At 40.2% G+C, this 24,392-nt stretch overlaps 1 protein-coding gene across 6 annotated transcripts in view; it reads right to left on the bottom strand.

Moving 5' to 3' along the window:
* The window catches only part of KIAA1217 (KIAA1217 ortholog), a 387,375-nt gene that overhangs the window by 52,104 nt on the left and 310,879 nt on the right, over positions 1-24,392 (bottom strand). The gene's annotated exons all lie outside the window — the stretch shown is intronic.

Here is a 24,392-nt window from a genome sequence, read left to right as displayed (position 1 = left end):
TTCACAGATACCCAAGCTGAGATCAGGGTTTTTAGTGCCAGGTGCTCTAAGTACACAAAACAAACGACAGACTTAAACAGTTTAGTGACCAGTCAAACAAACACATAGGCTAGAGTTAACTGATCCCAAAGCAGGAAGAAAATGCTGGTGTTTTGACATCATATATAAGCCTAAGTCCTTAGACAAGGAAAATAAATATTACAACTAATTGGCCATTTCCTTCATTGCAGGAATTTGTCTTTTGCTAATTCCTCGACCCGGCCTTTATTTCTATGCACAATAATGCAAAGTATACACCATGCACAGGAGAAAAACACACGCAAACATTTATTGACAAGATATTTGAGGTGCATGAAAACGGTTATCCTACGTAATGCACGTGCCAAAGGTTTCCTGCATTGTAACGAAAGATAGCAGAGCTTCAGACACGTTGTGGAGCATGTGCTCCCAAAGCCACTAAACATTTTATTACAGTCCTAAAAGCAGCAGCAGTTAGTGCCAGCAGGAAGGAATGAACAAGCAAGGAAAAGAAAGGGAAAACACCAGTATGTTAGCATTTTGTTAACCAGCTATGGACACGGCTGAAAACCGCAATGAATACACATGCACTAACTTCTGAGACTGAAGCGTCTCGCCCTGCCCAGCAACAACCTCTCTAGGTGACTGAACATTGTCACTGACAGGCACAAGAGAAAATCCTGCTCTAGCACATGTGATGTCCCTGCTATGGCATGGTTATGGTAATGGGGACAAAGAGGGAGGTGAAAAAGTCAGCTGTGTGCCACCCCAAACATAATGGAAAAAAAAAAAAAAAATCACAGCTTCTAAAACACGAGTTGGCAACCTCAACTTCCCTCACCATCACTTCCAGGTGGGTCTGGAAAACTCCATGTCACTGAACCCAACAACACATCCCTGAGGTTATGCAGCACACACTGATGTGCAGTGGAAGTTGTTGATCTGAAATCTTCAGCATTTCCCTGCCGCTCGCTCCTTATTTTGACAATATGACTGGATCCACTGCAGTTAGTGATCCTTGGCTGACAAAGCAAGAAATTGTATTCTACTCCTGCCCCACCACAGGTTTTTCCACTGGTGAAGGAATTACAATGGCAGTGTATAAACAATTGCTGTTCTCATCATGGCAGGCTCCACACCTGGGAATTACAAATGACGTTCCCCAGGGCCAGAGATCAAAAGTTTGCAGTATCAGGTATCAAAAAGAAGAAAGGAGATAACCTGACTGTGGCCACAGCAATAACAAACAAGTGTAACAGAACAAAGGAGCGCATTGGGATGGGTTATAAATGAGCCAGAAAGTCTTCCAGCCAAGGAGGGATGTTGGATAGTTTTTTCATTTGCACAGAGAATTACTGTCATGTGGAATTTGAAATAAAATATAACTAAACAGTATTAATAAAATTATCAGTGGGCATTCAACATAGTTGTCCATCCAGCTTTAAGAAATACTGCAACATGCTGAGCTGTATTGAACATCCAGATGCTGGACCTCAGCCAAAGAATGAAAAGGGTCCTGCTGACTCTGGGCAGCTTTGGGGTCACACCTCCAGGGACATCTAGCAGTAGATGTTTGCACTGACAGAAGATCACGCAGAGAGAAAGCACTCCTTGGTCCCCACCACCCAAGCTAAGCATGCTAAGTTTAGTCATTTCAGCTAAAGCTACAACAGGTACAATAGTAATATTTCAAGGCACAGAAACCACAGACATAGGGCTGCACTGGGTTACAGTGAAAGGAAAAGTCCAGTGTTAGTAGAAGAGAGAAAATTTCCAAGGAAAACTTTGAAAAGGACAGGTTTAATATCCCCTAACTTCTGGGCCTCATATTCCCATATATGCTCATTCACATTTCATGAGTCAAAGAAATCCTTCAAAGAAAAATTCCTATTTGCCACATTCATATATTGCCATACATTAAGATGGAAATGAGGAGTTCAAACATGGGGCTAAGCTACTGCTCAAAACACAACTGGTCAGAACTTGACATTTACCCTATGTCCAAGTACTGACCTATATGCTCCTATTTACTTTTGCTTTGCATTAAAATAGCACATGGAGTACATAGCCTGAATCAAGGCCCTACTGGGCTGGGCAGGGCACAGATGCTTGTGCAGACAACCTCTTCCTCAAAAGTTCACGTACTATTTTAAGATGTGACTCAGTCCCTGGGTGGAGCGTGCAGAAGGGGAGCGCGGTCAGAGCCACAGAGTCCAAGGGTGCCCGCGGCAGGAGCACTGGGGCACGCGGGCTGGGCAGGGACATGGGCCAGCAACAGGGTGGTGACAGACAAGTTACTGTGTGGATTACAGCATCTCCTGTCACCTGTTCAATATTTTTCTCTCTTCCTGCTTTTCTGCTCTCTAAAATCTTCAGATTCTTCCCTAATGAAACTTCTGAAATGCGTAGGATGTTTTTCTCATCTGTACATCTTTCGTGGGGTATTCAAGGCATGCTACTCTCTTTCTCTCATATATACAGCTCTTTCTCTCCTGTTTTCTTCTTCCTGCCCTCCAACTCAAAATCCCTGTGTTGCTCAAGGCAAAGACATACTCTAGTAGGTGGGCTGTCCCAAGCCACATGTTCTTAGACTTGAACTGCATGACTGAGGGACAATGAAAGAGGATTTGGGGCTTATCTGAGCCTGCAAATGCTATGTGCTATCACAGCCAATTGCTTTGAGGGCAAAAGGAAAAAGGTTTTAAGGCAAGCATGGGATCATGTGCTTTCCAACTGCAGCCATGTAATATATTTGCCTGAGGGTGCGGTTTTCCTTAGCACATAGCTCTTCCTCGTTCTTACTGCTCATAGACTTTACATCCTTGAAATAGAAATTTGTTTGTCAGTCCTTCAGGTTAAAATATGACAAATGGCAAGTACTACAATTTCTGTATAAAACATTAGAAGGGAAAAGGCATCACTAAGAATCTTTCACTTCCTGTAGGAAAAGAGATCATACCCTGTTTAAGCAGCTCCTAAGGAGTTTTCTTGGTCTAACAACACTTAAGTCTGAAAAGTACAGATTTGGATTTTCTTTTTAAATGGAGCAATAGAGAAACTGGGCACATACTGAAGTGTAAACAGCATACAAAATCAGCTATGTTTTTCATTTCAGAATTACTTTGCATACTCAGTGAGTGGCTGTATTTTGAACGCAGTTATATGTGGAAAGATAGCAAACTGGCTATGCATCCACCCAAACATCTAAAAGGAGACCTTACGAGGAGTTTCCTTTGCTTCTGGGAGCTCTCCTAAAGGCCAGGCAGACCTGGCATCTCAGTCCACAGCAGAACACAAGGCTTACTCCCTCTCCTGGCCCCTTGAACATCACAGTTCCCCCGAAAGAAGGGCAGTCATGCTATTGTAAGCCTCATGGATAGCAAAGAGCAAGCTGCCATCCAGTGAACAGTTCAGCAGCTGGTGTTTTCTGCGTTACAATTCAGTCTGTCTTGTCTCCATCAGGACTAATATACCACTATGCTGATCTTCACACTAAACTCGTCACGACTGTCCTGCCTCAAGGGTCACTTTTGCAGTCTGTCCCAACAAGGGCATCTCATGATGAAGAAACCATCCTTACGGCTGTCTTGGGCTGCCTTCAGTGTATGTCATCTGCACCTGTAGCACACACAAGGCAGGGTGTGCACAGTCGTGCTTGCACGCACACCCAGGGAAACCCAGCAGTGCCAGTTAGTGCTGAACCTGCTGCTGATTCATGGGCACCACACCAACCCCTCCACCTCAGCCCACAGCTGGATCCCAGAGGTGCAGCCTGACTCACACCATTACCTGTTAACATCTCATAGCAAAACACAGGCAAAGGGAAAATTGGGGCAGGATTTCTGACCTGGCAGCCTTTCCCATTGCTCTCCCCGGCCTCATCTATGTCAATACAGAGCGCAACAACTGGCTTTGCCCCAAGAATTTCAGCCTGCCAAAATATGTAGATGATCCCTGTTCATCCATACACCTTCCCTGTGACACCCTGGAGTTTCCAGCAGACTCCAGTAATCACCTCTCAGGCATGTGAAGCTATTACTTTCTTACTCTCCCACTGACACCCTGTGTTGCCCTGAGGAAACTGCATCTGTGCTTTCCAATTTGGCTCACCCAACAGTAAGCTGAGGACACTTGCAAAGAACTTTATCAAGAGCCTGGAGAATCTGCTATGAAGCAGCTACAGAAATGCTAAGTACTGTTACAGCAATGATTAATTCATCTGTATGTAAAGAGACCTTTTAAGGAAATCACTCACCAGAAGAAAATCCTCTGCAAAGTGATACAATCCTTCACTTTGCTAATCAGGGGAAAGATTAATTAAAAGAACCTTAACAACAATACACTATTAGTTTTTTTTGTTTTTGTTTTTGAGAAAAGAACAAAGACAGCCTAATTGTACCAGCTGTCCCCAAACCTCAGTTTAATCAGTAGCTGCTCTGTGGTACCACTTCTGCCATGACTGATCTTTCATTCAGATTGGGTTTGGACATCTGAAAGTACAAATCATCTTTTGTAAAAAACTGTCAGATACAGTTCCAATATTTCTAAAATATTATCATTCACAATAAGAAATAGTGCACTTGAAAACTACAGAATTAATAGAGTCTGAAAACAACAACTTTTAAGCACACATACGATGATTGTCTATCTGAAGCCAAATCCTCCTCATGCTATCAGACATCACTGAAGGATTATCACACTTGTCTATTCTTGCCTATTTTTTGTATGCCTTTTAATTCCTATAAATTTTCCCTTTGTGTCAGGTGATTACAGAAAAAAATAGCTAGCTGCAGCTGTGGGTTCCTCCAACTGCCCAACACCATACTCACAACTGCAAACACATTAGTATCACTTATAGCTTGTCCTGGTCAGGAACTTTCCAATGAAAAATAATTTTAGCAGACAACACTAATTCATCAGAGCTGAAATATTTGGTAGAAACATCAGTAAAGCAAAAGTTGGCTGGAAAAAAATGGCAGATTTCAGTCAAACATGGACATGATTTCTTATCAGACATTCCTGGATGGCTCTAGAGCTTTGGATTTTCAGATTCATAGACCTGGGGCAATTTGGTCATAGCCTGCCCTGGGGCAGGGACCCCAGCTCCCTCACGGTCTCATCTGCAGAGCCGGGCACATGACAGTTCTGGGATGGTCTTCTAGAGTCTGTGATAAAATATGCCAGGGGTTTCAATGTCTATAGTTCCTCAGCAATGCTTCCAGACTAGAAGTTAACTTGTCGCTTTTGGCTAAGGATGGACCCCCTGACGCTCAAAATAGAGATTTGAGGGCAGAAACAGCTAGCCTAGGTTCAGCTTGGAGACCTGGCCTCAGCTGAGTCCGGCCCCACAGTGCAAGGTTCTAGGAGCTGCCAGGTTCCATGATTGTTTTTCATTATGGTAACCACATGCTGGTATTTCCAAAACAATTTTAAATTTCAGTGTACAGGTATTTTTTTTTTATTGTGCCAAAACAGAATTTCAAATATCTAAGTTTTTGGACATTTTGGAGAATTCTGAAACCCAGCTAGCTCCACTCTTAACATGTTCCACATATTTCCATAGTCTTTTTCTGGATGCTTTTCTAGATAAGGAGTTTCAGGAAACTGAGAGATGAGATTCCCAGAGGAATCTCAGCATTCATTATAATTCACTCCTCATCCTTAGCAAGTATTTGGGTTTCAATTCTTCAGCTTCTTTTGCATAGATTTGGTAAATGTCCAGCTGCAAAATCTTTGTATTACAATGCATAAAGAGTTGAGCTAAAAATTCAGAGGGTCTACGAAACTGTAATTTTCTGGTTCTAACGATAACAGCAGAACAGAATACTTAATGAAACATATATGGATACAGGAAGAGAATCATTTGGTTTTCCTTCCTCCATCTATGGTATTAATTTTACGCTTTTCTTTCCACTTATCAGCAATGCTGTAAGCAGTCAATATTAGGTGTTTCTTTGGACATGCCCATGTATGGTAAACGATGGCAAATCCACCCAATCCTCCAATATCTATACTCATAAACCAGCAGAGAACCAGCAGATGGATGTTCACTGCCCTAGCTGATGGAAGCTGGAGCACATAACTGTAATCCTCCAAAGAGGGGATGTGTGTGTTCTCCTAAGCTCACCTTGATCAGGTGTCATCATCAGATGACTCTGTATTGCTGCAATATCCAATCTCTATGCCATTCTGCATGTTGAGCAGGCATATGCAAAGCATGTGGCATAAGCACTGTTTCACCCACTGGGAGAGAGTCTTTATGGTACAATATGGTGACTGCCCATGCACTGGCCTGAATTAAGCACAGCTCAGCCACACCATCACTTCCCTTCCCATATGACAGGACACCAAGCACGTTCTTAACATTATTGTTCCTTATTTTATACCTGTATCTTTAAAGCACACTTGCATGTGAATACAACCCCTACAGCTATCCAAATGTTTTAACTCATGGTACTTTACATGTATCAATATGTCCTTCTATATCCCTGACTACATATAAATTTAATTCATACCATATCCTAAAGCTCCCATGGGGAAAACAAAAAACACCTATTTCACTTTTTACTGAATGCAAAACAGATCTGTAAAACTCTAAGTTAACCACAAAACAAATTTAATGGTAATATCAAAAATAATGTCTGATTGCTCCACCCTGGCTCTAAGTCAGCGCACATGTTGAAGATGGATCTTGCAAACAAGCAGAGAGGAGAGCTTCAGACCTAATTCTAGGCAATCTGCTTGTTCAGGCATTTTTTCAGCTATGCTTAAACCATCTGGGTATTTGTTTCTACAATTAAAAACAGTAAAACACCTGTTTTTTCTTAAGACAACATTGTTACCTACAGACAAATAAAATAATCTCTGGTTAAAATTTTGCTCTGAAATAATTAAAGCCACTTACTGTTACTTAAGGAAATCACCTGTTTGACTACAGCAGTAAGATGAACATTTGGTTCCACTTCTTCTAATAAAGCACTTTTTGTTTTCAGCCTTGAATCTAAATCCTCAGTCTACAGTATAATATTTTATATAGCCATGCCTTCTGGGAAAAGGTTTTTAAACTGTAAAAACGTTCCTTGTTCTCTCTGCTCACAACAGGGGCGGGCTATCTTGCTTTACCCGGTCATCTAAGTAATGCTGCTTCAATAGACTGAAGTACTTTTCCACATGACAAGCCTGCAATTTCTCCTCCCCTTCGAAATTAGTCACTAAATAACCTCCTTGGCATGTCACCCAGTCACAAACTGTGTGACACTATGTGATTCAGTCGCTCAACCATTTCTTAATGTGTGCCTATAAGATATATAGAAAGAGACTAACACTATGGAATGAAGTACAAGAGAGACTCACAAAGGGGAAAGCCATAAATAAAACAGTGAGTAACCTTCATTAAGGTAAGAGAGTGCATTTCTGAAAGCAACAATATGAAACACATACATATTAATTCCCCAACAGGAGAAGCTCTCAAATTATTTAGCAAACCCAGCACACACAATTTTAGAAAAAAAATACAGCAGTTATTAACTTAAGAAGCTTTTAAAATTATCAGATTGGTAGTGACATTTGATAGAAAGAGGCACAAACCCCTTCCCTAGGACAAAGCACCTAAGCGCGACAGGAGGCTGTCTACTCATTAACCAGCACCTTAGCAGCTCCGCTGAGCCGAACTTTGGGGCCACCATAAATCAATCTCATTGCTATCTCCGCAGCACACCATGGAAGCAATTATGATCACTTTTTTCTAAAAAGGGGCACAATAGAAAGGCAAATGTCAAAAAAAAAAAAAAAAAAAAAGGAAGCATGCTTCCCTCCCTTCCTCCTCCTCTCCCCAAAAGACCAAATAATACAGAAAATGTATTCTTAAAAATGCAGTATTTACAGGGTGGAAGAGATGGCACATAAAAGCCACAGGATAATCTCATAATACAAGCACATCACAGCTCTGCAGTTATCTTCTGGGTTGTTTTTCATTTTAAGTAAAGGGTTGCCTATATTATTTTGACTGCTGTTCAAAAGAATCAAAATACAATTTGAGGCACATGAGCATGAGCTAATATCGATGTAGAGAACCAGTTAGGATGGGACTTTACTGGAGTGACATTTCTATTTTGCAGGAATCCTCTCAGCCTCTCAGACATTAGTGAGGGAGACAACACACATTGCCATTACAAAAGGGTAATCTGACACATGAAAATTTAAGTAACATGATCAAGATCAATAGCAGATCTGGTAGCCAAAACTAAACATCGGTATGTTCCAGGCCTTACTGCATCCTCCCCAACAGCAACAGAAGTCCTCTAGAATTGTAGACAGCTATTGTGTACTCTTATTTGTACTGTACATTGTAAATTTGTATGTCATTATTGGTCTTGATAAAAACTTCACAGAATTTACGTGTAGCATAACGTAAAAGGTCTTTTTTAGGAGTGTAAAAATATTCATTTCATCTTAAACATGCAGTTTTCAATTTCACTGTAAAAATATTTTAAAATACAATTGTTATTAAATATTTACACTAGAACTATAATAAAACAATAACACAGAACAGAAGCAATGTTAAACATTTATTTTGATTTTAAATTTAATCAGTCAAGGCTTGTTTCTTGCAGTATAGGAATAAAGCAGTATTTACCATTGAAGCATCTGGTTTATATTTGGCAGGTTTAACTAACCAGTCAAGCATTCCCTTTTAATGAGTGGATGTATATACTTGACCTAGTTAAAACACTGGTTAGGTCTGCTGACCAACCAGACTGAAAAACTTGAAAAGAAAGATACAAACAAATTATTGTAACACACATTTATGCCACACATGCTTTCCAACAAGTGCAGAATATACTCTGACATTTATGTTCTTCCTTACAGACCAACAAACCTGCAGTGAGAAATCACATTATTATGCTAATATGCAGGATAAGAAAGACCACTATATTTCATTGCAGTTTCTCTGCTATGAATTGCAAGCTGGTAGGATGCACATTTTCAGTAATTGGACTCTAGCATGATAAAGTATATCCCAGAACATCAGACACTATAACTAGTTCTCCATACAGATAGCACTATGTGCTGTAGTCTTCAAGTATGTCTGATGCATATGAAGAGTTTTTCATATGAGGAATGAATCTTTTAATTTTAAAGTGTATCAGGCCCAGCATAATAAATATTGCATGGCTATATCATTACCAAGGCTATAATTTAATCTGTAGGTTCTAACAACGCACACAAACCATTCAAGCATCACTTTCCATTTCAATTACTTTATCAGAGCCCTCAGGCCCTGCCTATCTCGCTATGCATTATCTTCCATGTAATTAGTTGCCATATATTTGTTTATAATGTACTATAAGGAACGAGAGCTCTTTTCCTGTTTAACTCCCACATAAACAAAGGGCATGCCCCTAAGAGCTGCAACACTCAGGCTTCACCAGTGTCAGGCCCAGAAGTTTGGATTAGCCTATTACTTTGAAATCTATGTTAAAGTGTATGTTAAGAAAGGCCCAAGTTACCACTGAGCTGAATCACCAGTCACAACAATTTCCTCTACAATGTTATTAACATCATTAGTCCCTTGGACCTTTGCTTATCACATTGATTTATTTTCTCTTTTCTCCCCTCATTCTTCAGTGGAAAAGTGTTAGAGAAACAACAGCAGGAAAACATGCATTTATAAAGCTAAAGAACATTTTAAAGTCTTCTGTGGGGTATACATACAAGGCATGGACGTATCTTATTGTTTGACTGCTGATCACAGTTCTTTCTATTCCTCACAACAGTTCTTTTGGTTCCTATTCCCTTAATAATACTTCCATGGATGGAAATAATTAAGCAGTTAGTGCCTTGTACTGCTGTAAACAACTGTTTTCTTGCCAGAAAACAGAGAAGCACTTACAGGCTGGAGGGCTTGTTGCTAATTCAGGACTTGGTTGTGCTCTCAGTGCTCTGGAGAAAAGCTTGCGATGGAGTCAGTGGGAGTTTTGCTTAAATGCAACAAGATAGTGCAGTCCAGCAGAAGCCAAATGGGAAGACAGTTTGTTGATGATGTTTTTTTCACAACTACAATCCAAGGGAGGTATTATTCCTTTTTTTCTTTTTTTTTCTTCTTCTTTTTTCTTCCCCCCTCCAAATGAAGGTTTTACTTGACCTTATCAATCTGATAGCCCACCCAGCATCTAATTCTGATCCAAGAAAGTGGTAGTTTAAGGGGACAAAGACCTATGGAGTTGTCTACAGGATCTCCTGGAGCTGCAGCCTCTGTCACGCAAGACTCCTCAAGGCAGCAGAGGCATTTCCCTGCATGTCTTCTGCTCAGGCAAGCACAATGACAGAGATCCCTCAGTAACGTTATCCATTTTCTGCAACAAAAGGAGCAAGACTGACCCCTAGCTTTGCCTCCAACTGTTCAGCAGAGGAAGAAAAGAGTGGTCATATCCAACCCTGGTCTCAGCCTCAGCTGTTTCCCTACAGGAAAAATAGGGGAGCAGATCACGCACCCAACTAGGTTATGCTGGTGCCACTGCCCTCACACTGCTCTGCATGATCCCAAATAACTCTTTCAGATCAGTCTCAGCTTTCTCTCCAGGCAACTGCCCATATTTATACCTGCAAGAATTTCTGTAGCCCTTCCCTGAAGATGGAAAATCATGCAAGAACGCTTCTTTGAGTTTGAGAGGTGAAGCTAAGGAAACAGGGAGAGAGCAGAACAGTTCTCTCTGCCTGACACGTACTGGACTTGAGATTATGTAGAGACCAGACTATCTTCTCCCAAGCATACATTTTATTTGTTCTTACCTCTGTTTACGGATTCCTAAGGCACTTAGTGAAATAGATCTGTCTTGGGGTAGAAACAAGTACCATAAAGTTCTGTCCTAGTACAGTTATTCCAAACTCCTAGTTCTTTTAAAACAAACAAACAAAAAACCCACATATAACCCCCAACCCCCCCCCCCCCCCCACACACACACGTACACACACAGAGCCCATAAGTAGTAGCTGGAATCACAGAATCGCTGAGGTTGGAAGGGACCTCTGGAGATCATCTAGTCCAACCCCCCTGCTCAAGCAGGGTCACCTAGAGCACAGTGCACAGGATTGCATCCAGGCGCGTTTTGAATATCTCCAGAGAAGGAGACTCCACCACCTCTCGGGGCAACCTGTTCCAGTGCTCTGTCACCCTCACAGTGAAAAAGTATTTCCTCATGTTCAGATGGAACTGTCTGTGTTTCAGTTTGTGCCCGTTGCCTCGTGTCCTGTCGCTCGGCACCACTGAAAAGAGTCTGGTCCCATCCTCTCAACACCCTCCCTTCAGATACTTGTACACGTTGATAAGATCTCCTCTCAGCCTTCTCTTCTCCAGGCTAAGCAGGCCCAGCTCTCTCAGCCTTTCCTCATAAGAGAGATGCTCCAGTCCCATAATCATCTTTGTAGTCCTTCGCTGGACTTGCTCCAGTAGTGCCACATCCCTCTTGTACTGGGGAGCCCAGAACTGGACGCAGTACTCCAGATGTGGCCTCACCAGGGCTGAGTAGAGGGGGACAATCACCTCCCTCGACCTGCTGGCAACACTCTTCCTGATGCACCCCAGGATCCCATTGGCCTTCTTGGCCACAAGGGCACATTGCTGCCTCATGCTTAACTTGGTGTCCACCAGCACTCCCAGGTCCTTCTCCGCAGAGCTGCTTTCCAGCAGGTCAACCCCCAACCTGTACTGGTGCATGGGGTTATTCCTCCCCAGGTGCAGGACCCTGCACTTGCCTTTGTTGAACTTCATGAGGTTCCTCTCCGCCCACCTCTCCAGCCTGTCCAAGTCTCTTTGAATGGCAGCACAGCCTTCTGGTGTATCAGCCACTCCTCCCAGTTTTGTATCATCGGCAAACTTGCTGAGGGTGCACTCTGTCCCTTCATCCAGGTCATTGATGAAGAAGTTGAACAAGTCTGGACCCAGTACTGACCCCTGGGGGACACCGCTAGCTACAGGCCTCCAACTAGACTCTGTGCCACTGATCACAACTCTCTGAGCTCTGCCATTCAGCCAGTTCTCAATCCACCTCACTGTCCACTCATCCAGCCCACACTTCCTGAGCTTGTCTATGAGGATGCTATGGCAGACAGTGTCAAAAGCCTTGCTGAAGTCTAGGTAGACAACATCCACTGCTCTCCCCTCATCTACCCAGCCAGTCATTCCATCAGAGAAGGCTATCAGATTGGTTAAGCATGATTTCCCCTTGGTGAAGCCATGCTGACTACTCCTGATCACCTTCTTTTCCTCCACATGCTTGGAGATGGCCTCCAGGATGAGCTGCTCCATCACCTTTCCAGGGATGCAGGTGAGGCTGACTGGCCTGTAGTTCCCTGGGTGGATGAACCACTATAAAGGGGACATGCAGTTTGAAAGCTTCACTGCTGGCAAAGACGACCGCTCTGTAGAACAGATGGCTCTTGCAATGTTGAGCAACCTGTACATGAAGCCTTTGAACCTGCACATATGTGAGCATCTGAGCTCCAAGAGAACAATGCTTCATTGTAACAGGTATATTAATTTTCTTATATATACATAAGTTAATACACATACACACACACACATATATATATAGTATACACACACACAGATATGCATATATATATACATACCAATAGAAAATTTTTGGCCTAAGCTTTGGTGATTGTAGATTTTGAGCATAATAAGGAATTTTAAATTTTTAGGGATTCAAAAAATTAAAGGCAAGCAAGTACAAGTAGGCAAATCCTGGGGGTGCTGGAAACTCTATAGGCCTCTCAAAAGTTATTTTAAGTTTACTAGAGCCAACTTCCACTGGAGTCACATGAAGAAGGTTCTGGTTCTGCAAAACTGAACTATTACGTCAGGTCTGCAGTCTGTCTCTCTACCCCGTAATTTAAACCTCATGGTCCCCCCTTATTTCTGCACTGATTTTAACAAAGTGAAAGTTCCTAGCTATAGCAAAGTTTGTATCACAGACATACATTAAACATCTCCCAAAAGTTAAGGTGACACTACTGGTTGATCTGTATGGAGGATTTTTTCTCACTTACTGTTAACTCCATCAAAAGTCAGCTAGGCATCTGCAATAGTCCATGCATTCCCTCCTCAGGTAGGTGAGGGAAACCGCCCTCTGGACCTCCCCACCTCTCTCCCCTGATTGCAGTGGGAGGTAACTTCCCACCCTAAACTTACGAGGATTAGACCGTTTTTCCTCATTCTCTATTGTAAGCCTGCCCATATGTCTTTTCATTCAGTTCACTCTCTGTTCTGCTTTTCATCCTGTTCCTAGCCCCCCCCCTTTTTTTTTTTGGTAACTCAGACTGAGATACTGTAACTAGAAGGAATAATGGCAGTTTCATTCCAACTGCTGCTTGCTAGTCCATGCAATGAGCTTTGCTGTGATTCACTTGGTGGAACCAACCTGGCCTGTGGTTCCTGCTTGATCGTGTTAAGAATTACATTGTTTCTAGCCTGAAGCTGGTAATAAACACTATTTATTTGTCAACAGATCAATATAGAAGTACCTCCATTTCTTCATTCACTAGTGCCTCTGTCCTACCATTATCATTTTCTTAAGCCTAAGCTTTTTAAGCCTAAATGCAGAAGACTAGATTTGTAACATGAAATTTCTCCTGCACAGTCAATAAGCAAAGCAGAAATATTAATAAAAAATAGCTACAGTCATATGCTGCAAACATTTAAATAATCCATAAATCATGATACTGGGAAGAGATAAAGTAGGTAAAGAAGAAAAATATATGAAAAACAAAAAGGGAATTCTAAGGGTGGAAACTATAGAAGAAACAGGAAAAAAAAAGAGCAAGACACAGTCTGTGAAAAGGGACCAGAGATGAAAGAGTAAGATTGGAGGTGAGATGCTGAGAATTAAATAGAGGAAAGGGATAATAAATAAAAAAGGAATAAAAAAATAGGAGAATTAAACCAGGCAAAGTGGAGGAACTGAAGAGGAACAGAGGAATTAAAGAGAATATAGTGTAGGAAGGGAAATTCAACAAAAAAGTAATAATAAAAATGCAGTGAGAACGAAAAGTGAGAGTGAAAAAACATGAGTTAATGCAAATTTTCTTCAAGGCTAAAAGATTTTGCTTTAATTCTTGTTTTTACAATGCCATAGCATAGCAGGCATGGGAGGGAGAGAGAAGGAAGAGAGGAGAAGAGGGAAGAAAAAGTAGAAAATATATCCAACATAAACTTGTATGGTTTGGGTTAATATTCTGATGTTTTGTGGTTTTTGGCAAGGGTGGTCCAAACATGGTGGGGTTTTTTTAGGAAAGAAATGAGCAGAGCACTCCAGGTAAATGCTGACTGGAGCGACCACGTGAATGCTTCAGGAACTTTTTGACTCCGGAGGCAGCTGTGGGCAAAGAAGCTACAACCATTGCTTGCTTTTGAAATCCACTCTCATATTCAAAGCAACCATGTCTGAGATGCACTTCAAAGCTACAAATGGCTTTTGAAACTTAGAACTAAGTAAGTTCAGCCATTCCCACTAAAGATGTAGTTAAGATTCAAAATAACTTCATCTCCTTCAGATACTGCAGAAAACACAGGCTCTCTGCAGGTGAGGCCTCAGCACAGCATCATCGGGACTTGCCATGCAGCAAGACTGAGTGCCAACAGATCATGTTAAGGTGGATGTTCCCCGTTGCACGTGTTTGGTCATTAGTGGGGGACATCAGAAACTCTAGTCTGATTCACCATCACACTTGACAAGCGGCAATACGTGTTGAGGTGTGCATTATTACACATGTGCTTACTTCGCATAAGACTTATTCTTTTATTGATTCCAACATGTTATCAAGCCCTTGACCCCATACACCTATGACTGCTTACCCAAGGACACTTGCATCTCAAAAGGTTTTGATTATCATATCATCTAATGGCCCTTCCCATTCCTAGGCCAAGACCACCTTTTCAGATGTAAAACAAGAATTCAATGTAAAGGGAAAGGGAAAATAATGTTACGTTTAACTTCTTGCCATAAATAGGTTGACCTTACAATATGTACCAGACTAGATCTAGCTAGAGGGGCAGGCTCTACACTTGTGCCCACCTGGTTGCATCTTTCCTGAACCTATTTGCACTCCCAAGTTGTCATTGTCACAGATTAGCTGCCAAAATGAAGAGCTTTGGCAACATGCTAGGCAAGCTCTCCTTAGAGGGGAAGAGAGTGTGAGGCCACGTCAAGCCTGGCCCCAAGCAGTCCCACAAGGACTTCTAGTCTAGCCATGCTTTAGGCAATTCGAGCACAATGATCTGAGGACACTGACCCGTGGATGAAACGCAGCACATTTTGCATTGGCCTGGCCCATAACACAATTAACCACACACAGGCCTGATTGAAATCACAGTGCATCTGTGTGGGGGTTTTACTCCCCCATCAACATTTCATTGTTTAAGCTATCACCCCGGTACCAGTCTGCACAACTTCATTCCTGACTGGCAAGACAAACATCCAGATCAGCCAACCTGGCAGGCATTCATTTCTGCATATTTATGAGCATATTTCATTTCTCACAAACAGATGGAATGTGAGATTTAAAAATAACATTTAAATTATCCAATTAAGCAGAGAGGAGTTAATAAATCTCTCATACTTCATTTTCCTATGTTTCCCTAGTGTACTTTCCAGACAGAGTAGCTTGGTGGGTACGTTAAGAAACCTCTTAGCATTTCGGCCAAGATTTTTCAGGGTGTTATCACAAACGACAAAAATATAAAAACACTGAAACATTACACATTTCAATTATAGAATGGTTAGATTTACATAATTACATCATTGGTTTGCCAATATCCACATTTATCTCATCAGTGTAGCATGGCCCACCCAGCCCATAAGCTATTATACTCTTTGGACTGAACACAAAAGCTATCACTGATTTTTTTTTTTTTTTTTTTAAGTTAAGTTAAGTTAACATTACGACACCCCTCATCATTAACGCTGCATTCAAACTACTTGTTTGTTTTACTTTTCTACAGCTGCTTTTTAGGTAGAATTTTCTGAAAATAAACAGGAGTTGCCTAACTCATGAAGGTATAGCAGGCCTTTCCTCCCTCCACCCCCCATTCCTCTTCAAGAGATCAAGCACATCATGCACATAACATAGACAGCCACCACCAGTGCAGGGAGCCAAACCCTTCAGACCAGTCTCAATTTCAGCACTTCCTCAGGGCACCACTGAACTGGTAGGGTCATCTCTTTTTTCCAAAAAAGGAATAGTTTCAAACATGTACATTTCTAGCACAGATCAGCATTTTTGTTTGGTTTAAATATGCTGTATATCAGATTTCTGCTCTTTAAAAAAGGAAACACTCTTAGTAACTGAACTCATAAATCAAAATAAATGCATGGCTTTCTGACTTTCTGTACTAACGACTCAGCTCTTATTTTTGTTCCATATTTGTAGCTCTTCCCACTGTGCTGAAGTCAAATAAAACTGAACAAGTTGATATAGTTAAACAAAAATAAAGGAAAACATAACCTTAATCTCATCTGGCATTACCAAACAACTGAGTCAAAATGCAATTTCTATTACAGACATATGGAATATGTTAGGATGTAAATAACACAAAATATTATAAAATACAGCTGATATTTAAAAGACCTAAGAAGCATGTGTACACCTGTAACCAGCTGTTTCTCCCATTATGAAGACACAGCAAATCAGAAAAAATAAGTTTCTGTGCTGAGTTTTGGATTCAGCACTATTTGCAGAAGGAATGGTCATGGAAACCTTATGTGCCTGGATTTTGCAATACATGTGTGTCCAAGCAGAACTGAGTCTCATAGCTGTAAGGCCCAGCAAGTATTTGCAGTCGTCAAGTACATCTTTTGTAACATGAAATGTGCTATCAGTGCATCAGTTAGAGTTTTCTTTGATTGCAAACTTCTTCCAATATTGTTTGAGCCCTACTTTCTCTTTTTATTTTACTTCCATCTATCCCCCAAAAAAGCATAAGAATTGGTCAGCATGACTGACCAATTACTAATTAAACTAATTTAGTTTATCCTAAGGGGAAGCTATCTGTAGTAAATACTAAGTGTTTGCATGGGCCTAGCCCTTTACCCAACACACCCTTTTGGTCTTTTCACTCAGTCACATGTGGTTCTAATTTGCAATGATGTTAAAAAAAAAAGAAAATTCATACCAAAAAAACAAAAAACAAAAACCAGCATGACATAATTTCTCATGGAGCTCTGTTGCTTGCTAATATTTGCAACTGTCTTGTTTATGCCAGCTGAGGGTTTTTTTTGTTTGTTTTTTTTAACCCCAGCTCTTATATGCATCCAAGAAAAGATATTTTTACCGCTAACTTTTTCAGAAGTCTGATTAGCTTTCTAGAGTCCATGTTAGAAGTACAATCCAACATGAAGAATAACCAAGGTCCTCAGGTATGTGGATGTCTTCTCCTAGATACCAGGTGCTGGTTTACTTCTCTTCCTTGGCAAAAGGAAGACAGTGACAGAATTAATTCTCTCTAGCATTCATCAGGCTTATCTAGAGGCAGAAAATTAATAGTATATTGAAGTAAAGACCGAGTGGAAGGCAGAGAATTTGGGTCACGACCATGAAGTATCACATTTTGGATTTGTGAAAAACTTCTTGGGAAAGCTAAGGTCCTGACTGATTAGTGAATGGCAGGTTTGAAGAAGAAGAAACATTGCTTCTAAGTTTGTGTGGATATTAAGACTCTCAGTACCAAAACACTCACCTCCACAAAGTGATTTTTAATCCCTCTTCCAGTAAAAGTTCATCTAGAAAGCTAACCAGAAGTCATAAAACTTGGTTGGACTTTAGTACTAAAGCAGAACGTATGGGACTCCAGCAATTCAGATAAGCTACCTGGTTTACAAAGGAAGATTGACTCCCGAAAAGGTAGGTCACAGCCATGACTATTTTTATCATCTGTCAATGTGTTTAGGGAGCTCTGGCAACATCTGACTCTGCCAAGTACTTAGGCATTTTGAGTAAACAGCCAAATTACTGCAAATTGTTCTACTAAACGCAAGGGTAATGATTAAAAGAGTAAAGCGTCTAAAGAATCGGAACAAGGAAATATTCTGTAAAAACAGGTGGAGTAAGACTGAAACCAGAAAACAGCAGACAATAAAAGTGGACTCAAATCCAATCCTTCTGTTTTTATTCAGGGAATGTTCCCAGTAAAGGCAGCAAAAGTTTTGCCCAAGAACCTCAGACTTCTGTGAGAGATGCGACTTCCAATTTCAATGACGGGCTGAAGAGACCTTCACACAACAGAAATCATATGGTGTTGTTAAGTAACTTCATCAGCTCCAGGGCAAGCACAAAGCAGACCTCAACATGAAAGCCAGGCTAGCTTGAATACAGCCTTAGTGGGAAACAAAGAACTCTCCCTCTAAAAATTCAATTAAAAAGACTGTATCATGGTCACATGATCTATTTCAACACACAAAACTCATGGGGAGTTTCTAGGTAACTGTTTGCAATATCTGCTATATGACACTCCTCTCAGACTAACTGAAAGATTACTGTGTGGGTGCGGCAAGCTCACGTTTCTTGAACATTTTAATATCAAGAACATGATATTTTCTTTCAACAGCAAGCTTCATGCAGATTTAAAATCCATCTGCAGTATTTGAAAATTGTAAAAGAATGTGTCTTTTAAAATTCTGATATAGTAACAGGATCTATAAGGTTATATACTTTACAAATGATATTTGTCTGAAATAAATATAATCTGCCAAAGTGTATAACCAGCCTATTAAAAAAAGCCACAAGGCAGTATCCACCCAAATATAATGCAAGATCTATATCTTTAAACAGACTGACGTTTTGCTAGATGATTTTTGAGATTTTTATTTTGTTTTATGCACAGCTAGAAAAAAAAACTTTTTCTGTAAAACTCTACCCATTTTCCTACTAACTTAGGTTTTATACAGCAGTCAGTATTGTATAGCAAAGGACATATGAATGAAAGAACGGGTACATTTACAAGCTTTCATCACAGTCCGATTTGATGCAGCTACTTCTCAGTGTCTGCTTCTCTGCAGTTGCATAAATAATTGGCAACTACTGACAACCCATTCAAAGCAAAAGTAGTAAAATCAGTAAAAAAAATCTGGAACATAAGAAGCTTCTTCTACATATTTTGTTCAAATCTCAGTAAGATTTGTAATGGTAAGTTGGAAAATAACTGTTTAATAGGTAGGTTTGAAACTAGACATAAAACCTGAAAGTAGAGTTTGGTAACTCAAAACTTATTTTCTCAACTTATTTTCTCATAAGGCTTAAGGAAGAAGAAACAGTTTCCAAGTTTTTGATTTAAATTCCCTGTCAATCTGAAAATATCTTTCAGTTAAAAAAAAAAAAAAAAGCACCCCCCCCCAAGAAGACGGAATTACATATCTTTCATTATTTACAAGCATCATCTTACCTTACATCTTGCGGCAAGTTCCTTTTCTAGAAGACTTTGGCAGGTATTTTAGTACAGAATTAGTTTCAGCAATACATGCCATTACATCTTCTCTTTCAAATAAACCACTTTTTCCTCTTTTCCTCAGACAAAATATGTGGGCTAAAAGAGCTGCAGCATCTCTGTTCAAGCTGTTTCATGGACACTCAGAGGCTTTCTTTCTACTGTATAAAAGTTAAATCTGAGTAAGGAAGGCATTTTTCCTGTCCTGGAAATCAGTATAATCAAAACCAATGCTGAGCTAATGAGAAATGTTTCTTCCATGTGTTCTGTTTGGCAGAGACTGCAAGTCATATCAAGGAAACACGTGATGTTTATAAATACAATATGGCTGATGTTGTCATAACCTCTCAGTGACAAGAAGAGCATTAAAAAAAGCAGACAGCAAAACAGCAGGAAAGATGAGATTTGTATCCTTTGGAAGGTCTCTGTCAGATAATACACATATTAGTGTTTTCTTTTTTCTTTTTTTTTTTTTTCTTCTCCAAAGGAAAAAAAAAAGTTTTATAGTAATAAGCTCAGTAAGGCACACGCATGGCAACTTTTATACTAGCATCCTAGTACTAAAATGCATTCACCCACTTTATTGCTTGAATTCTTTTCTAGTGAATACTTTTGCTCTAAATACCTCCATGTAGTTCCAGGCGTTGTGTGTGTGGTTTCTTTTTCAGTCATAGTATGCAAGCAGCAGGTGTAATTTTGACAGCACTTGCAGTTTTCCTTTCATGTTTATTGACATTAAGATCACAAACAATCCAATGAAATACAGTTAAGCATCTCAAAGAAGTTGTATGTATGTTTACATGTATCATAAGAAAACAGAGTGATGAGCCTACATTTGTTATCTCTACATCAGTCCTGTAAACCAGCACTGAATTTCAGGCTCCTTCTATGCTCTAAGTTCTCAGGAGGTTGTTTGAGGAATTTTGATAGTCATAGGGTTGTGGGGTTTTTTTGTTTGTTTGTTTGTTTTAAGTTCACAAATTGCATCAGTATGTAATGTATCACAGAGCTAAAATGTTCACAACTTTGTACCCAGACACTCACAGGAGGAAAATGAAAAGTCACTGTTACACAATTTCAGTAATAAAGAGTAGTCAAGGCAACAATTTACCCAGCTTACCAAAAGTCTATCCTTTTGCTGAACAACTAATCTTAACCAATAGATCTCTTCTCTTCTTGGCAGCCCAAACTGCCCATCACTACCAGGAACATCATCATCTTTCTGCCATTATAACTCCCAAAAAAGCAGAATTTCCAGGTGCTCCCACCCGCCCGACTCAGCTCGACTGAACTTGCCCTAATTGCTCTTTCTTGGAGAAAGAGTCTCAAAAAAAGAAATACCTCAAAGTGCACTCAATACAACAACAGCCACAATGAGCATTCTTTGAATATTCTGGCCTCACCCACCCAGCTGAGGTTTGGGATAAAGCACTGACCTGATAAGATCTTACTCAAGTTAGGGAATTAAGCAAAAACATGGTGGGCCTATAACATTTTACAACAAACTGTAACTCTCAGACTTTCTGACAGGTGGTTGGGATGAGAAAGATTGCCAAGCAAAACAGCCACTAGTTTGTTATGAAGTAAAAATTCCCTCCCAATTCTTGAATTGGCAGACAGATGAAGCCCAAAACAAACTACTGCATAAACCAACATTATCAGTATCCAACTGCGCCACCAGAAATGTAGAAAAGTTGCAGTGACAGAAGGGCAAGACTGTAATTTAGCTATTCTTCCCCTCCTAGACACTCAAAAAAAAAAAAAACAAAAGAAGGAAGATGGGGGGAATTAGGACAGAAGATGTGTTACGCACATAGAGCAGGGGAAACATTGCTGCTTCCCAAAGCTTCAAGTCATCAGTAAAGCACCATGGGTTTGCAGCAACAGAGATGGAAGAGGGACGTGCCACATCCAAAGAATTTCAATTCAACAACACACAAAAACCTGCTCTGTTCTTTCATGTCACCTATACATTGTATCCATACAACACCACTAGATGTGAGAAAAGAAGCAACTTGAACCCTGCACTTAGTAAATCTAAGTCTTTTCCTCTTTGAATTTATGCAAATCACAAAATGTTAATTCAGCTGGTAAGATGACCAGGATAGCGGTATACATCAATTTGCACTAGATTTTAAAACATGCCTGATAGAATAAAAAGATCATCCAAACTTCAACTTTTGGGCATGAGACAACATTATGTCAAAAGAAAGTTTTGTGGCACAGAGAGTCAGAAAGAGCTAATAGGCATTAGACTCCAGCAAAGGAGTAAGAAAATAAAATACAGCAATATGAAGATATATTTTTCCAAAGAAAACAGCTGCTACAGATTTTCAGTGTCCATTTTGGGACCAGAATAATAAAAAAGGAAAAATACAAACATAAATATTCAGTGAGACAGCATTATGTGTCTACCTCTTGCTTGAACAGCCTTCAAAATGGCACACCTGTCAAGCAAACCATGCTCTTAAAGATGTAAATGGCCAAGGGACAGTATCAGTAAGCAAATAAGGCACTGAGAAGGACTTCAAGAGAAACTTTTCTTTAGAACTTATTTATATCCCAAGAAAAAGCTCTTTTCTTACTCGCAATCCATTCAGAGAATGCATGAAACTGAAAGAAGGCAAAGAAAATCAGAATTAAGGGACATGAAAAGTGAGCAGTTAGATAGGACATCTGAATGTACAGATCCCACATTCCTATCACACATTCTGAGTCTTCTTGTCCATATGGTTAATACTTCAAGTGTTACTGCCAAATCTTATACAGGTCTCACATCTGTTTAGCAGTTAAAATGGGTGTCCAAGCTGGCAGCTAACATTATTTTCTGAGATTACTTTGGGTCTGTTACATGGAAATGATTATAAATCACAAGAAAGCAAACAGTAGAAAAATCTGTAAAGGCCAAACTTCTTCAAACCTCAAAAAAAAAAGTTCTAACTCACACATGGCAGCTGATACAACATTCAATATCACTATGGAAAAATGTACTTACAACTGCTAATTCTTGATATTCTAAATACCATTCTTTAAACTGATCTGACAATAAGCTGCTTATCTGTAGGTTTTTTGAAACAGTTCATCCTGCGGCTGTGCACAGCAGTCACATTAGTTACTCTGCTTCCCATAATAGTGAATTTAGCACTCAATATTCGCATCACGTGAACTGGAAGAAAACCAATTTACCCAATGCAAAGATGCACACATAGGAAAGGAAGAACAGGAAGCAAAGTGTTTCACACAGTCCAATTTTTTGGGTACCATGCAATACTAGTGCATAAGATATACTTTTCTCATTTTATACTTTTATACCCTTTTTCATCTGTTTTCCTGAGGAAAGAGGCATAGGTAATCACACTACCCACAGATGGGTCTCTTCCCCAAGCTAATAAGTTGTGAATCTGCAGGCCAATTTCAACTAGATTTAATCAAAAATCACTGATATATTACCTTCCTATAAATTTTGTCAACATTGGAAATTTGCTAGAATACCCTATAGTAATTTTGTTGAATTCAGGAAAAGTGGTAGTGTGTGTTCAGGCTTTTTGGACTCCAGAGGGTCAGCACTGGAGAGAATGTTACTACAGTCCTCTATTTCGGGATTTTTTTTAAACTCAACTTCAGTTATGATCTGAGCATTAGTATACAACCCAACCAGAAGACACAGATCCTTAGAAAAACGGGTTGAATTACTTCTGGTACTCAAGAAATCACTTGTTTCCATGCTCATAACTTGGAGGTGCAGAAGTTTATAAAGATTAAAGGGGAGACTTTCTGCATGTTTCTCCATAGCGCCTGTATAAATACCCTGGCTCTGACATCACCTCCCAGACCAGAAAGACCAAAATTTACCAATGCAGGCTGGACCAAGTGAGAAAATAACTGTTTTGTTGGATGTGCAGAATTTGGAAATGGTCTCTCTGTTACTTCAGTGGAGCAAAGTACAACATTTTCCCGGGACACCGCCACTTCTGCGGGGGACATCACCTTGTCACCCTAATAGTTGGGTTCTGGTCAAACAGAGACAGTTCAGTCATAATCAGGGAGTGTAAGTGAGCAATTGCAGCATTGATCTCTGATCCCTCGTACAACAGAGCATTTTAACACAAGTAATACAAATCATTACAGTTTTCACACAGAAGCAAAACCTGCGTTCAAAACAACTTTGTTAGGCAAATACCTGGAATGGGGCCAATGAAGTAATCTTTACCTCTGAATATAGGAACACATTAGCTAACCATATCTAAAAGCAGGTCCAGAGCACACAGTTAAAGCCACAGTAGGTAGAGTCAGCATCCACCGCACATGGAACAAGAACAGCGCAGGTCTAACTTTATAAAGCCACAGTAACATTACTGTAGGAGTTAACATCATTATGTGCAGCGATAGCATGTCATGCCTTTGAATATGAACGAAAGGAGATACACTTAGTTACTGCTACAGGAATGTAACTAGAATTGAAGAATTTCAGGACCTTAAAGAAAGACACTAAAAACAATCGCATCAGCCCTTTGAAGCACATCTATTTGCCCTCTCTTGTTGAGTGTGCAGTAGTGTGCATAATCAAGTAACTTGATTTCTGACCTATCAAAAGGACCACTTTATAACTGAAGTACCTAAATGGGAGACGGTTGAGAATAGTGCCTGTAAATAAACTACTGCAATCGTACTAAAATAATGATGCCCTAAACTGTTGAAATGGCAAAAGTACTTACATGAAATATTAGTAATAAAGCAGTGTGACATGCATGGAATTGATAGTGAGACCAAGAAGCAAATGCACAGTTAAGCAAATCACTTCACAGGACTCTTAGCATGGTTGAATCAGCCTTGGAGCATGCACAAAAATCACGGAGCAGCACTCCCCTCCGGCCCCGCTGGGTTAGGCTGACTGTAC

Source organism: Apteryx mantelli, chromosome 2 (assembly GCF_036417845.1).
Source record: "Apteryx mantelli isolate bAptMan1 chromosome 2, bAptMan1.hap1, whole genome shotgun sequence".
Classification (NCBI taxonomy): Eukaryota; Metazoa; Chordata; class Aves; order Apterygiformes; family Apterygidae; genus Apteryx; species Apteryx mantelli.
Note: the sequence above shows the minus strand (reverse complement) of the source record. Positions and strands in the feature narration are given on the sequence as shown.